General features: G+C 38.4%; 1 pseudogene; it reads right to left on the bottom strand.

Annotated features, from left to right (window-relative positions):
* Positions 1–6904: 6904 nt before the first annotated feature.
* Positions 6905–7136, bottom strand: LOC129406150 (small nucleolar RNA U3; annotated as a pseudogene).
* Between the last annotated feature and the right edge of the window lie 8794 nt (positions 7137–15930).

Genomic DNA, 15930 nt, shown 5'->3' with positions numbered 1-15930 from the left:
ACGCCCTCTACTCAGCCCTCCTGTCAGCCTCTCAGAGTCCCAGTTTTGTTCTGTTAACACAATTTTTCTAAAGAAGACCCAAGAGAGGTTTTATCTTGAAGAGTGTGAAACCAGCAGCTCTTCTTCACCTTGATGTGCCAGCTATTCCCAAGTGAAATTCAAATGAGCATTTGAGCTTAAATCACAAGTCACTCTGGTAAAAGGCACCTGACCAATAATCAATCTCCATGGGGGCTGGTGACAGTATAGCAGTAGGTATTTGCTTGCATGCAGCCAGCTTAGATTTTATCCCAAGCATCCCATATGGTCCACCGAGCATTCCGGGAGTAATTTCTGTGTACATATCCAGGAGTAATCCCTGAGCATCATCAGGTGTGCCACAGACATAAAACAAAACAAAAAAATTAATTTCCAAACCAGTTCTCCAAAGAGTCCTCTAGAAATACATGCTAAAAAATACAAATAGGATCTTTCTATACTTTCACAGGTAGCAGGATTAAATAAATAATGAATTCTCTCATTTAGCTCCACTGCCCCCTCTCTCCATTGCTTACATGCATTTTCCCATACTAAAATATTAAAATATCACTGAGCTTTTATTTACCATGGTATACACTATCCTTTATTATTAGAAGGCACCTACTAGAGTCTCTTATCTTTTAAGCTCACAGGAGATCGAGTTACTGCGCATGTTTAATGAATACTCTCAAACACAAAAACTTTCAAAATAAGAGTAAGTAAAGATACGTCTTTTTACGCATGTTTACTCTGGTGACAGTTCTATTTTTGCATTTTTTGCATGTCATTCTATTTTTCCCTTGCTTTTAAACTTTCTCCTCACTCATATATTTTCTTTTTATTTATTTTTTAAAGCATTACAAGACCATTAATGATTGGATTTCAGTCATACAGTATTCCAACATCACTCCCTCCCCCAGTGTAGATTTCTCTGCACTAGTATGCCCAGGTTCCCTACCATCAACACCACCCATCACCCCCTGCTCACCTCTATGGCAGGAGCTTTTTTTTAATTTCTCTCTCTCTTCCTCTTTCTCTCCTTTTTGGCATTATGGTTGTCATTATTGATACTGAAATGTTATCAGAATACCCCTTACCTGCTTTGTAACCCTCAGATTTTGGCCAGAAGACTGGCCTCAGGGTTCCGATGCTGCCCTTACATTCTGCCCAGAAAACTCCCCTCCAGACACTGCGCAATGCGCCATGACCTAGGAAGCTAATGGGAAAATCAGGACCTGAGAACATTTAATATTTGTGAAAAGTTGTGATTCAGCAGTGAAATCCCAGGCTTTAATCAGAAAGATCAGGCAGAGTCTAAATATAGGATGCCAAAGCTGTGTGGCCTGCTTAAACTGTCTAAGTTGCTTCTCTCTGGTCTCAGGTACCTGTATTGCCATGAGAATCCATGGTCATACTGAAAATTCTTTCTCATTTGTGTTTCCAGGAACACCAGCAGAGAGTATCTGAGCATGGATGTAACTGCCACAGCTTGGATGACTGAAAGTACACCGCAGTATGCAAGTGACTGGGAGGACTTTGACAGACCACCTGACCTGGCTTTGCTGATCTCAGGCATTCTGGAATTCATCATTTCCCTGGTGGGGCTGGCAGGAAATGCTGTGGTGCTCTGGCTCCTGGCTTTCTGCATGCAGAGGAATGATTTCTCTGTCTACATCCTCAACTTGGCAGGAGCTGATTTTGTCTGTCTATCCACCTACATGGTATTCTCCATAATGAGTTTGGTCAGAGATATCAAAGTATACGTCATCTTAATTTTCCACATTTTTCATATAATGTTTGTCTTTCCATAGATTGCAGGCCTGAGCATTCTCACTGCCATTAGCACTGAGCGCTGCCTGTCTGTCCTAAAGCCCATCTGGTATCATTGTGACTGCCCAAAACACATATCATCTGTCGTGTGTGGCCTGCTCTGGGCACTGTCCCTGCTTCTGACGATCCTGAGAATGAGCTTCTGTGACTTATTATCTGGTTATCCTGAGGAAGCTTTGTGTAGGCTAATTAATTTAAGTATTTCCACATGGCTTCTTTTCTCCTTTGTGATTCTATTTGGATCCAGCCTGGTGCTGCTGACCAGATTGCTCTGTGGCTCCCAGAAATTGAAGCTGATGAGACTGAATGTGACCATTGGGATCACAGTACTGGTCTTCCTCCTCTGTGGACTGCCCTGGGGAATCTATCATTTTCTCTTAGTCTGGATGTCAACTTATTCTACTACGCACCTCTTAAACCTAACTATAGTGACAGAAGTATTAGCCTCTGTCAATAGCTGTGCCAATCCCATCATTTACTTCTTTGTTGGATCTTATAGGCACCAGCAAAGACAACAAAGAAGGAGGCTCAAATTAATTCTGCACAGAGCTTTGCAGGATGTTCCTGAGGAGGATGGAAGCCAAGGCAGCCCTCCTCAGGAGACTCTGGAGATGTCAGGAAATAATCATGAGGTCTAACTCAATCACAATGTAGGCATAGTTTTCAGAAATTTTGTCATTGTGTTTCAGATATTGTATTTGTCTTTTAAAGCCAAATAGTATAAATGAACCACAATTTATTTTCATGCTTTATATGCATAGGTTAAAAGGCTATTTTTGTATTTTTGTATAGTGTTCACACAGAATGCATTTACTATTAGCATTAATCTTTTATGTTTTCAGGACATGTTTGTGTTTCTAACATGCAATAATCAGAAAATAAATCTGGATAATATGAAAGAAGTTACATGTGAAACTCTAGAAATAATTTCCAAAGAGTTTTCTAGATGGGTGTTTCTATATCTGTTTTATACATCTACTGTGTGGTGTCAGTGATTGGAGTTACTATCTCTCCATGAATTGCTCTCTTGAACCAAATACTAATTCTTATAAATTAGTACTCAAGACAACAGAATAAAAAAGTATACAATTCAGCCACACAATGATGAAACACCCATCCCTCAACTACTTCACATTTTCCACCACTGATGTCCCAAGTATCACCTCCCCCCCAACTCATCCCAGTCCTCACCTTGCTTCTATGGCAGACAACTTCCCCAATATTCTCTCTCTAATTTTGGGCATTTTGTTTTGCTCGAATTTCCCAACCACCATTCAAGCGTGCCTGCCAGGGGCAGATGCTAGATAATATAATTTCCATAACTCTTTTTGAATAACATAAGATCTCACACAGCCACAATTGTAAATGTAAATTTCTAGATTGTAAATGGTTGGGTTCCAGAGACATCTCTGTATGACACTAATCCATTTTGGGATTGAATTGGGGGGTCTCTGGGTCAGGGCTGTTGGTGCAATAAGATAGAGTCTGGAGGCAAATTGTGGACATAACATCCAAACTTCTGGGTGGACAGGGACCCAGGGAGGGACAGTCCAGGTTCTCTGCTACCATGTGGCCTGGAGATTTAGTACTGGAACCCACATACCTGGGCCTTGCTTGTGGAAGCTGTTAGTCACTGGGATTCTACCTGAAGTAGGTGAGGAAACTGCATCTGCTCCATCTAGGGTTCCCCAGTGATATTGACTTAGTATGGGACCCGGAGAGATATCTGGTGCTGTGGTGTCTTCTACAACTCTCTGCTGTGTCTCTCGGCCACGGCTGTTGGTGTGCTAAGAGGATGCCCAGAGGCAAATTGTGGGAGTGACAGCCAGTCCTCTGGGCAAGCAGGGACCCAAGGATGGACAGCCTGTGTCCTCTGCAACCATGTGGCCTTGAGATTTAGTACTGGAACCCGTATACCTGGACCTTGTTTGTGGAATTTCTCGGTCACCGGTATTCCATCTGGTGTAGTTGGGGAGGCTGCACCTGCTTTATCTGGGATATCCCGGTGATATTGGCTCCGTATGGGGCCTGGAGAGATCTCCAATGCTGTGGTGTCTTCTGGTACTCACTTCTGTGTTTCTGGGCCAGGATGTTGGTGTGCTAAGATGGCATCTGGAGGCAAATAGTGGGCTGAGAGCCAGTCTTCTGGGGGAATGGGGACCCGGGGAGAGACAGCCCAGGTCCTCTGCTGCCAAGCATCCTAGAGATTTAGTCCTGGAACCCACATACATGGGCCTTGCTTGTGTAAGTTCTGATCAATGGTATTCCATCTGGAGTAGGTGGGGAGTTTGCACCTGCTCCATCTGGGGAGCCCTGGTGATATTGGTTCGGTATTGGGTCCAGAGAGATCTCTGGCACTGTAATGTCTTCCGGGACTTGCCTCTGTAACTCTGGGCCAGGACTTGTTGGTGCACTAAGATCCAAGTTACAAAATTTTCAGCAGATTATATCTTGGTGAAGTCCATCCTGAGATAGTGGAGTCCGACTTTGGGTATGACAGCAATTTTGGATTGTGGAATCAAGTGGCTGCTGGGGATTCTGCTTGGGCAGGCACAGGCCAACCTGCCCCATCCAATTTATTCTGGTCTGTTCAGCCATGAATGGGTCTGAGCTTAACTGCAGCTTTTGATTTCTTTATTAAGAAATTTATTAAGAGATTTATTAAGGGGTCTCTGAAGAAAGGCAAGCAGTAGAGCTTAGAGGGTTGAGCTTGTATAGCTGAGCCAGAGGTGGTTTGTGGGTGTGGCTGCCACACATCTAACTTTTGGCCATTTAATTGCTTGATAAACTTGTTCCCAAGTTGTTGGGGCCTGGCCAAAGGAACAGCAGCAATTTTGCGATATCAGGAAGCCTGAAGGCACAATCAAGCTGCTGATGCACTCGCAGCACAGGTAAAGATTGACCTGTTGGTGGCACCAATTTCAACAATAAATTTTCAATTATTATTCCTTGACTGTTTGGGGGACATATTTGTATTTCTCAAAGATAAATAATCAGAAGGGGAATCTGGTTAATACATTGCATATGTAACTCTAGGAGTAACTTCCAATATGTTTTCTAGAGGAATGTAGTTTTATATGTAGTATGTAGCTCTATATCTGTTTGTTACATGTACACATGGTGTCAGTGATCTAGAGTTACTATTTACCTATGAGTTTGTCTCTTGCATTGAACATCATTTCTTATGAAATAAGCAGTCAAGAAAACAGAAACAAAAATAAACTAATGGAAACTCATCAAAGCCAAAGATTTCTGCACACATTTCTGCACATGGGCTAAAACAAAAAGATATCAACAGAAAAGGAGAAAATATTTGCATTCAAAATATCAGAGAAGTAATTCCTAACAGATACACAAAGCACAAAGGTTAACAGCAGAAAATTATACAAAAGTCGTATACAAAAATGGGGAGAGAAAATGGTCAGGCACTTTTCTGAAGGAGATAGATAGATGGCCAATAGACACATGAAATAATGGTTCTCACCACTTACTATCAGGGAAATATATATGAAGATGACAATGTGATAAAATTTGAGACTATTTTGACTAGCACACATCAAAAAAAAAACATAACTGGAAACTGTCTATGGTGGTGGGTATGCTTGCAAAAGAAACTCTTATCCAAGGCTGGCTCAACTAGTTCTATCCTTAAGAAAGCCAGTATTGAAGTTTTTCTGAGAAATAAATATAGAGAGTAGATAAATGTACAGTGGGTAAAGTCATTGCCTGGCAGGAGACCAGTTAGGGTTTGATCCCTGGCACCTCATATGGTTCCCAAAACCCTCTAGGAGTGATCCCTCAGAACAGAACCAAGCGTAAGACATGAAAACAATTTTGTTTGAACCAAAACAACAAAGAGAGAGAGAGAGAGAGAGAGAGAGAGAGAGAGAGAGAGAGTTGACACTTAGGATCCAACAATTCCACATTGTGGTATCTATCCCAGGAAAAAAAAAACATTCATTCAAGAGGATATATGCTCACCATTATTCATAGCAACACTCAATACAATATTTAGAATGTGGAATCAACCCATATGTGCAGTATCCGATGAAAAATAATGAAAAATGTTACACAACTTACACAATGCAGCTGCAAAGACTGAAGAAATCACTCATCTTGTTGGAATTGGATAGAACTGGAGAATATCATGTAATTAAAGTGAGTCACAAGAAAGACAAGTACCAGGTTGTATCACTGATCTGTGGTCTATAGAAGCATAACAGGAGGAGGGAATGCCCTGTCTCACCGCAGGGCTACCCAGACTACCCTTGACCACTGAATACAGAAATGAGAAAGACAGGAAAGGAAAGAAATGAAGGGGATAAGTCTAGAGGAAGAGGAGGTAACAGACATCAGATTCAGGGACCTTTATCACAATATAGTGTAGAGATGGAATATATGTATATATCTATACTAGAGAGTCAACAACAGTATAAGCAAGAAATATAAACTAAAGGTTAACAATAAATGTAGAAATGTGCCTGTCAAAAAGGCAGACAAGCAGTTTCAAGTGAACCTATTGGACATCACTGGAGGAAAGTCAAACTGCTGGTAGCATTGCATTGAAACACTGAATGCCTAAAACAGCTAAGAGTAAATATGTGTACTGTATTACTGTAAAACCTTTGAAATATAATATAAGATAATTGCTAGTTGCTCACATATATGTATAGACATATTTCTGGGTTTTAATTTTTACCCACTGTTCTGTGTTGGGGTTCTGGTTCCAAAACCATTGTTTTAGTTACTACTTTTGTACTATATCCTGAAGTCAAGGTTTACGATATATCCTCTTTATTCTTCTTGCTTTCAGAACTACATAGTGCAAACAAAAATTTTAGCTTTTCATCTAAAAAAGAAACTGACAAAACTATTTTCAGTTTCCTTGAAAATTTTCATTCTTCTTTGAAGAAGTCAATTCAACTATTCCATTTGAGGATTGGCTCAATGTCTTTTTGATATTAAGTTTTATGAGATTTTTAGATCTTTGGTTATCAATTGCTTGTGTGTATGATTCATACACTTTTAACAAACTATAGCATTTCTTTTCCATAAAACCAGTCAGACTATATCCTCACAATCTCATTCTTCCAAAAGAAGAGAGGAATGATTATCAGCAGTAAAAGGCAGTTACAGAAGCAACATCTAGATTTGGCTTCATGCTCAGAAGAGAATACTCTGGCTCTTCCTTGTGGTTTCAGAGGTCTACATGATCAGAGAAACTTCTCTAGTAACAAACCATAGAAACTTCCACTAACAATAATCCTAATAAAAAATAGTGTTAACTGAAAAAAACATTCAAATGAATAAATTGCTATTTTTATACAACTGCATAGGAATTGATTATTCATGTACATTGTGTTTTATTCAGTGTGTTGGACACATTGACTTCTGGTGATAATACTATAAATAATTCTCCATGTGTAAATTTTGTATTTGTCACATAAACAAATATCTTTGTAAATAAACTAATACATAAGAAACTGAGAGGAAAGTGTATGACATTTATATGCAATTACATATTTTAAATGGCTGTAAATGCCGATTCTGTCAAATTTCACTAACATCAATAAGTCTGAGACTGTCTCATCCCAGATTGTTACCACAGCTGTGAATGAAATGTTTTACACTTTTTTTCTTTGGGGAAAATATACAATTGTGAGTAATTACAATTTACATTTAAGTCGTAACAAATTGTGATTTTGCACCATTTGTGTGTCCATAGTAGGTTAATTTTGCATAATTCAACTTTCCTGAAGAGAATTAGTATAATATCTAAAACTTAATTAAATTCAATTTCTGAAAAATTCTAAATGTTCTGCCATACTCTAAGATCTTATATATGAAGAAAAATTATTCCCCACTTTGAACTGTAAAACAAAAAGATGTATACATGTTATTTAAATCAGTAATCATAACAAAAGAATTTGGATGCAAAAGTGAAACAAATTGCAGCTTTTGGAAATAGGATCAATTGATTATATGAGTTGACAAACTTCTGTGAAGAAATAAAGGGAAATTTATAAAGAAAATACATGACATATTGCAGTGATAATGCAAAATTTAAATGAGTCAGATAGAATATGATCTCAGATAAGGAATGTATACTTTATTCCTCATTATAAATCTTCACAGAGACAACTCACATTGCTTTACACTGTTGCTCAGGCACACAGCTGTCAGTGACAGAATCCACAAAAACCACTAGGAGGGAAGTGTACTTCATGCGGGTGGGGATGTACAAGGTGAGATAAAGGTTAGATCTCATGTTGAGACACATCCCCAGAGTTGTCAGGACACCAAATAGATTGCGCTCTCATTTGACATCAGGTCTCTGAACAGGAACACATAGGAGCTCCAAGGAAACTTGATAAACTTCCCTTCTCACCAACTTTCATTCCTTCTGAGGGGTTGTCTGGGGCAGAGAACCTTCAAAACAAAGGTGAATCTCTTTAGACACTTCCTCTCAACAGGTCTCAGCTTGCCACCTAAAGGAAGAACAAAAGGAGATGAGCTTATCAAGCTCATTTCCAAAGCCACTTCTGTGTTTTTGTCCTAAGGCACATCCATGAATCTCAAACTGGGATCCACAGGAGTGAAGCAAGATAAGACTCAAAGTCAGGGACCAGTGATATGGAACAGTAGGTAGAGTGTTAGCATTGCTCATTGCCAACCTGTGTCGCTTCAAAATCACAGCAGGCAGGCAGAAAGTATTGCAAATTGCTATCGTCACAATTTTTTCATGTCTCATTTTTCTGTATGTAGCAGAGTCAGAGAAAATGGGAATCCATCTCCAAGACATAGTGGTATTTCCTCCTGGGTACATAATCATTGTAGAAAATGCAAATGGGATTTGTTGATAAAGGCAGAAGATTCTGTCTTCTTTAGCATGTTCACAGAAGTTACTGTCTGGGACATTATCTGGGTGATGGATCTCTTATTCACTAGATTCCATCAAATTGGTTTCTTCGATTTCTTTCTTCTCATATCTCCATCTGTATAACTTCTTTGGAATGATTTCTCAATGATACATTATTGACAGTATAATGTGATTTTTATTCAAAAAGATGGTGGTATTTTTAATCATTTATAGATATTTAATTTTATAATGATACTGTGTTCATGATTTTGAACTTGGAAAAAACAATAGCCAAAGTTGTTAAAATGAACCTCAATTAGTAAAACTGATGAGTCTAAAGACCTGATGCCTCTCCCATTTTTGTGTATTCATCTTTTAAAAATAATTGAGCTCTGCCCAAAATTAGAGAGAATGTAAGAAAGAATGTACCTGTCACAGAGGCAGGGAGTGGGGTAGGGTGGGGGTGGAGAGTGGGACATTGGAAACAATGGTGGTGAAAAATGAGCACTGGTGGAGGGATGGTTGCTTGTGCATTGTTCGAATGAAATACAAGTTTGTATTTCATGCAAGTTTGTAACTGTATCTCATGGTGATTCAATAATTTTTTAATTTAACAATAATAATAATAATAATTGTGTTAACACTGTGGTCCTCTGTGACATTTAGCAACCAGCCAGGGCAAGCAAAGAAAGGCAGAAGATGAGGAATTGGTGCCCTACTTCTGCCCTGCTCAAAGCAGGTGCCTAACCATGATTCGGGTCCAACTGCTTGGTACCATCCAGAATCAGGCAGCCTCGCTCCCAGACCCTCGATAATATTTCTGTGGATAATGGAAAGACTGGGTAACTGACGCCTCTATAACCCTGATTCTTCCTAGGAACTGGCCCATATAGAGATATACTTTTATTTTGATGGAAACTCCTCTCATAAATGAGGTGGCAGAAAACTGGAATTCCTTAGGCGTGGCTCCTGGTTCAGGCCCTTTGTTGATCTACCCAGATCCCAAGTCATTTTTTCTCTTTAATTTATCTTCTTCTGTGTTAATAAGGCTATTATAATAAAAAATAAAAGTAAAAAGTGCTACATGAGGAGATTATAATAATAAGCATATTATAAACCACAACAGGCACAAGGAAGTTTCAGGATTCTAAGGCTTTTGTCAAAAGGCAAAAAAGACGAGCACTGATCACAATGGACATTTGTGTTCAGTGACATGAATGAATAGGACATGCGTCCTGATTGATGGAAATATGTTTGTACTTTATCTCCTCTCATCTGTCCACCACGACTGCAAGAAACAAGAAATATTTGATGGTTTATTCATTATCTCTAGGAAAATGAGTCTTCCTTTCACTGTGGGGGTAGGACAGAAGATTGTCCTGCTACTATTCTAGTCTTCTGCTCGGTAGAGCAAAGGTAGTCTTTCCAAGCAGCAAGGGACTTGAGTCTTTGACCATTGCTCTTGGAAGCTTCAAATAACATCCAACTCATTGCTTGCTATGTGGCTGGATCTTACAGTAAGTGAAGTTAGGAGTAAGTGAATCTGTATCATTTAAAGAAATATTGCAGGGAATAACAAATGCGAAAGGCCAAAAGAAACTAAGAATTTCACTTTAGAAAAAAAATCGTGTCAAGCTGAGGAGTTAAGAAAGGAAAAATCTGGAGGGGTTGGGACACTGGGACAATGATGGGGGGAATGAAACCACAGTGCATGTGTGGTGCTGGAATGTTTTATACATCAAACCTGACAGTAACACTATTATCTGTAGTACTGTCTTCCCGTTGTTCACCAATTTTCTCTAAAGGGCACCAGTAACGTTTCCATTGTGAGACATGTTTTACTGTTTTTGGCATATCGAATATGCCATGGTAGCTTTCCAGGCTCTGCTATGCAGGCAGGATACTCTCAGTAGCTTACAGGGGCTCTCTGAGAGGGATGGAGGAATCGAAGCCGGGTCGACTGCGTGCAAGGCAAACACCCTACCACTGTGCTATAGATCTAGCCCCTCACCCATTTTTTTGTTTGATAATAGTGTTACACTATTATCAAACCAAAATTTTTTTAAATTATTTTAAATGTTAAACTCTTTCTCATTATTTTTTTACAAAGTATCTTTAACATTTGAAATAGTATAATCCAGGCTATACAAAAAAATCCCAAATCAATTTATTCCTCCTGGGATCTGTAGAAGAGTTACTGGCATCTTTCTCTCCCTTCTCTTTAAGTAGGTGCCATTCCGCTCTACAAGTGGATAAACTAAAAGCAACTAACTCAGAGCAAGATATTCAGAATAACACTACACCAATTGTATGCATGGAATCAGGTACCTAGCACTCAAACCCTTTGTGCTTCCATTTTCTTTTCTCTATACAAAAATGATAGTATTCACTTAACATTCTCATTGTCTTTTACACTAGTTTTTAATGATTTAAATTACATACAGATTGGTTAAAGGCCAAAGTGTCCAACATACTTTATAAATCAATGTACTTTCTTTGTTACCTGCTCAATGTTAATAAAGTGAATGATTCTTATTTTCAGTGAAATAGATAGGGAATAACCTCACTCATATGGATGAAGAGTAAGTATAGGATATATCTATACCAAATGGGGTTTGATGATAAGAACAGAAGATTATATATTTTTAATTACATTTGGAATAGACAGGCACTAATTGTAACTTCTTCTACCATTCAGCATCATGAATAAAAAGCACAGGTGCCCGATGGAGAGGAACGTTCTTTGGTTTTACTCCATCTCCTCACAGGCCACCATGATTGGCAGAACCAAGAGACACTTCATGGTTAATTCAGTCCTTTCAATTCTGGAGGAATGAAAACTCTTTGAACTGGGAGGCCTCATACCATGTGAATCTTCCCCTGTGCGGGGAAATGATTATCTGTTCTTAGCAGAAAAGGGCTCGAGATTTTGATTATTTTTCTACGATTTCTAGTAACACCCAGTTTTCTTCTAGTTTATTTCTCTCCACTCAGTGTCCCACCGCATGAATCATCTGCTTCTGCTCACATCATTTTTTTCCTTCATACTTTTTTTAATTCTCTTTATCTTCTATAATTGTTTAACCTAACAAAAGCAAAACACCAAACTGTGATATTCTTCCTGGGATTTTGATGAAAATTTATGGCTTCCTTCTTTGCCTTTTTCTCAGATATACTTCATTCTAATGTGTAGTGGGTCTGCAGGCTTGTTAAGGGACAAGATTCTGACAATCTATTCAAGGAGCACCATAGCCATTGTTTTCATGAAACATGGGACCTATAGATCAAACACTTGGTACTTCTTCTTTTTCTCTAAGTGAAAATTATGGCAATAAATTAATACTCTATTCTCTTTGATTAGTTTTTAATTATTTTAGATGCTTCAGTATTGAGTAGAAGGGTGAAATTCCTACATCTAGGAGTGCTTCTTACTCACCACATCTTCTGTAATGTTTCAGTCACCAGACATTATCCCATCACCAAAAAGACCCTCTACACAGTAAGATCTCTCTTACTGTCACTGCAGTGACCTTTGTACTGTCACCACAGTTTTTAACTCTTAGATCAATTTTTTTTGTAAAGAAATCCAGAGAGATTTTATCTCGAGTATCTTTAAATCAGTAGCTCTTGTTCAAATAGCCTTGCCATCTATTCCCAAGTTGGAATTCACATGAGCATCTGCAGTCTAATCCCAAACAACTCAGTGTAAAAGCAACTTTCCAATATCCCATTTCTTTCTGTAGGATTCCTTTATAAAAATGCCTATTTAAAACTCAAATTGTCATCTCACTCAATGCTTCTATATAGAAGAGAATTCAGTAAATAATGAAGTCACTGATTCAACCAGACTTCCCCTTTGCCAAACTGGCCTTATCCATACTGAAATGATTGGTAAAAGAAAACTTTAATTCTCATCATAAACTTTCCATGATCCAACTATAATCTTTTAGATTTACAGTCCATGGAGGCCATAAATAATTATTATGAAAGTATAAAATATACTCTCAAAGAAATAAGAGAAAGCTTTCCACAGGAGAATAAAATAGAATTATTTTTATTCTACTATATACATTTTAATATGGTGACTATTGAATTTGATGTATATTTTGCATTTGATCAAACTTTACCTTGTATTGAAACTTCTCCCTCACTAATTCTTTATTCAAGCATTTGTTGAATAACTTCTCCTAAATACCCAATGTATCCATTACAAATGATTGGTATTTGGAACATACTAAAGCCCATGAAGAGAGAGCTTGCTGTTTTCAGAGGGCTGACATGAGGGGCTGAAAGACCAGGCATAACAGGGTCTTATTCCTTCCTTTGTCTAGGGATACAGAGTTGGTGACCTGGAGAGGAGACCTCAGGTCAGAACAGAGATCTGCTGGGCTCAAGAGTCCTGCTGCTGTCCCTCACAGCCTTCCCTGGAGTGTCTCCTCCTGACACTGTGCAATGTGGCATGGCCTAGGAAGTGTGAAAATCAGGCACTTGGAATATTTCCTGTTTGTGAAGAGTTGTAATTCAGAAAGAAACTCCAGGATTTAATCAGATCAGATTGAATCCAAGTAGAAGACTCTAAAGCTGTGTGGCCTTTTTAAACTATTTTAATCTCTCCCAATTTCATTTTCTCTCTTCTATAATATGTATGTCACTTCATGGGATGTATCACGGGCAGCAATATATCCATGAGAACCAGTGGTGATAATAAAAACTCTTTTTCTCTATGTTTTATGTTCCCAGGAACACCACTGGAGAATATCTGAGGCTGGATACAACTGTGACAACCTGGGTGACAGTAAGCACACCACAGGATGAAAGTGACTGGGTGAACTTTCTACAAACAATCAAGAAGGCTTACATGATCACAAGGATTCTGGAATGTATGGGTGCCCTGGTGGGGTTGGCAGGAAACATGATTGTGATCTGGCTCCTAAGTTTCCACATTCAGAGGAATGCTTTCTCCATCTACCTCCTCAACTTGGCAGCAGCAGATTTTGTCTTTCTCTTCATCTGAATGATATTGTCCATTATATCACTCTTTATAGGAATACACTTTTTTTATGGATACACTCTTTGATTTTTTTGCATAATTTCTCTATCCCTATATTGCAAGCCTGAGCATTATTACTGCCATTAGCACTGAGCGCTGCCTGTCTGTCCTAAAGCCCATCTGGTACTATAGCCATCGTCCAAAATTCTTATCTGCTGTTGTATATGCCCTTCTTTGGGCCCTGTCCCTACTCCTAAGCATCCTGAGAATGACATTCTGTTGCCGCCTAGGTGGAATATATGATGAATATTTGTGTGAGCTAACTGATCTAAGCATTGCCACATGGCTGGTTTTCTCTTTTGTGCTTCTATTAGTATCCAGCCTGGTGCTGCTGACCAGATTGCTGTGTGGCTCCCGGAAGAGGAAGCTGACCAGGCTGTATGTGATCACTGGGCTCACAGTGCTGGTCTTTTTCATCTGTGGCCTACCTTGGGGCAGCTGCTGGTTCCTCAAACCCTCGATAACAATGTGGAATATGGTATACACAGCTTTAGATTTCACCTACCTACAGAAGTACTCTTCTGTGTCAATAGCAGTGCCAATCCCATTGTTTACTTCTTTGTTGGCTCATTTAGAAAACAGAAAAAACAGCAAGGAAGGAGACTCAAAATAATTCTGCAGAGGGCTTTGCAGGACATTCCTGAGGAAAATGGAAGTGAAGACTGCCCTCCTCAAGAGGCTCTAGAAATGTCATGAAGAAGCAAATGTTCCTATCTCAGAGTCATGCTGTAGTCATAATTTCAAAAATTTTGTCATTGTATTTCAGATATCTTGGTTTTTGTCTCGATTTTAAGTTGAATCCTATTTCATAGTATCAAGAAACCACTGTTTATTTTCATGTATGCAATATAAGGAAACATCTATTTTTTTCTAGTATTAACAAGGAAAAATCTGCTACTAAGGAAAAATCAGCTATTAACAAGGAACAATCTGCTTTTAACATCCATTTTCAATTTTTTTTATGACCATCTTCAGTTTTTATAGATAAATAATCAGGAGGGACATAACTGGATAATATAAAGGAAATTGGATGTGGAACTCTACAAGTAATTGCCAATGACTTTCCTGGAGTAGTAGTTTTATATCTGGTTGCTATGGTATTAAATGTCTACTATGGTATTAAATGTCTACTTTGTGATGTAAAAGATCTGCAGTTACTCTTTCTGTGTGGGCTAATTTTGCTCTAACCTCATTTCTAAAACATGCGCTAAACTTAAAAAACACAATTGAATGGGAAAATATTTGCATACAAAACATCAAACAAAGGATGACTATCCAAGACATATAAAGCACTCATAAAAATTCATCAGAAATCTGCCAAATATTTAGGGTATTAGCGTAAGAAGTGAAATCACTGCACAATGAAATTTCACTGGACACTTGCAGTGAAATCGCTGGACAAGTACCGAGTGTTGAAATTAGGTGGAGGGACAAACATGATAATCGCTTAGTACCTGTATTGCAAACCATGATGCCCACAATGAAAGAGAAAGAAAAAAAATCATGAGAGAGAAAAAGAAAAGTTTCTGCCATGGAGGCAGGCTAGGGGGTGTTGAGATGGTGGGAAGGAAAGTAGTGTTGGGCAATGGACAATGGTGAATGCATGGGTGTCAAATATTGTATGACTTAACCCCAATCATGAAGAAATTTTCAACTGTGCTTCTTGAAGTGATTCAATTTTTTAAATTTTTTTTAAAATTTTATTGAATCACCATGTGGAAAGTTACAAAGTTTTCAGGCTTAAGTCTCAGTTGTACAATACTCGAACACCTATCCCTTCACCAGTGCACATATTCCAACACCAAGAACCACAGTAAACCTCCCCCCTCCCACCACCCCCCCACCTCCCACCCTGCCTGTGTAGCTCATAAATTTCACTTTACTTTCTCTTTACTTTGATTACATTCAATTCATTTTTTGTTGAAAAATTAAATGTAATAAATTTTTAATTAGATATTAACAATAAAATATATCCACAAACTCTTTCCATCCAAAAATGGGGAAAGGAAACTAACAGATACTTCTCTGATAAAAATAACTGAAAGACTCATGAAAAGAAGACATATTGAAAATCATAATTTATTATTAGAAAATTTTTAAAAAAGAAGACAATGAGATATCTTCTGACACCAGTACAAATGGTACACACATTCTAAAAAAATTGGAACAATTT

This window comes from Sorex araneus, chromosome 6 (assembly GCF_027595985.1).
Source record: "Sorex araneus isolate mSorAra2 chromosome 6, mSorAra2.pri, whole genome shotgun sequence".
NCBI classification, from domain to species: Eukaryota; Metazoa; Chordata; class Mammalia; order Eulipotyphla; family Soricidae; genus Sorex; species Sorex araneus.
The sequence above is the reverse complement of the archived record's forward strand: the minus strand, read 5'-3'. Positions and strand labels throughout refer to the sequence as shown.